We start from the raw sequence: 1,763 nt of genomic DNA, 5'->3' as shown, positions 1-1,763 counted from the left end.
GTGGCGGCGGGGCGCACGCGGCCGGGGGGGGACGGCGCGGAGGTGGCGGCTGCGCGGACTCCCGGTCGGGGTTCCGGCGGCTTAGCACGTGCGGCGGGGACGCGGCTGCTCACCTGGCTTTGTGAGGCGCCGCGCGCTCCTCCCCGGCGCCCTCTTGGAAATGTGGGGGTGTGCTTCAGGCGACTGGGGGGACATGGACCGTGTAGGCGCGGTTAGGTCGGTCCCCGGTGGCACCCCTACCCCCCAGCTCCCCAGGGATGCCGTGAAGGAGGGCTTGGCAGGTGGGTGAGCCCGCGCCCGCATTCCTTCCGCTGCCAAGCCGGTCAAACAGGGCCCTGAGCCTCCTCTACGCGACGAGTTCACCCAAGTGAGAAATCTGGGTTTTCTGGCCCCGCTCTGTGGTCGTCCGGAGCCTGCCTCCTTCATGGCTCTGGGCGAGGTGACACAGCCTCTCCCGGCCCGGGGTGCAGGGAAACCCGCTTCTGGAGTCTCTGTGCTCCGGAGGAAACAGAGAAGTGCTCCAGGGATTGGCAGCGACTCTGGGATGGGGAGCCTTTCTGTGGACACAGAGGACTTACGACCTCATAGGGAAGGCCACGTGCTGTACTTAGCCCTTTATGTGGACACTATCATGTAGTTTTTACCACTTTCTGAGATGACACTATTATAGCCACTTTGCCGCGGAGAAACAAGGCCGAGCATTTTGCCCAAGGCCGTGAGATGACCCGTAAGGGGTGTTGCCCGCAAACGCCTGTGATTTAACTACTTCTGGCCACCTCATGAAACAGGCTTTTTTTTTTTTTTTCAGATTAACAAAGCAAATATCCCATTAATGATTGTGAAAACTCGTTTTCAAAACCAGATCGAAGAATCATGTGTGCATTTTTGTTGTGTAAATAAGAATAATTTGAAATAGATGCCCTGCTTAAAGGGCCAACTTGGCCAAAAATCACGTTGCGTCCTCCCGCTGTATATGTCCTGATAAATGTCCACAGGTTCTCAGCTGGGAGGCAGCGTAGGGTTATGGCCAGTGGCCCAGATTATGGACTCAACTCCTGTTTGTGCCACGTCTGAGCTGGGTGACCTTGGGCAAGTCACGTCACTTCTCTGTGCCCCGTTTTCTTACTTGTAAACTGGAGATAATTACCGTTTGTATCTTGGAGGGGAAGTTGTGAGGCCTGCGTGGCCAACCACACAGCCTGGCTCGTGGTACTGCTCTGTAGAGGTTGGCTGTCACTTGCCATGAGCCCTCCATTCCTGGGTGTTGGGAAATGTGGTGTTGCCCCAAGAGATGCCACAGGCCCTAAGGATGGGCAGACATGGTGGACAGCAGGATGTGACGAGAGAACAAGGATTAGCAGTGCTTTCTTTTGTCTCCTAATGTTCTAATATTTTCAAAATCCTGGTATGCTGTACAGTTGGGAGTATCTAAGAGCTTCCTAAATAGATTTCTTCTGTCTCTGAACACACTTTCTTATACCTCCTTTATGGATTGTTACTTTCTTCCTTGTGTGATAGCTGTTTGTGGCGGTCTTCTGTTCCTGATGGACTGAGTCCTTCACAGCAGGAATGAAGTCTTTCCTTTTTCTGTCTCCCATAACCCTTAACACATAAATGCATGAGTGAATGAGGGGTGACAGGGGCTTTTGAGGCTTCCTTTACCTTCTGCCACACTCCCAGCAGTCTTCCTTTCATTGATCTTTATTCCAAGGATCTTGGGCTGGAGCTTTTTCTTTTTTTTGGGTTGGCAGAATATATTTTTT

This window comes from Ailuropoda melanoleuca, chromosome 8 (genome assembly GCF_002007445.2).
Source record: "Ailuropoda melanoleuca isolate Jingjing chromosome 8, ASM200744v2, whole genome shotgun sequence".
NCBI classification, from domain to species: domain Eukaryota; kingdom Metazoa; phylum Chordata; class Mammalia; order Carnivora; family Ursidae; genus Ailuropoda; species Ailuropoda melanoleuca.
This window is presented reverse-complemented; position numbering follows the sequence as displayed.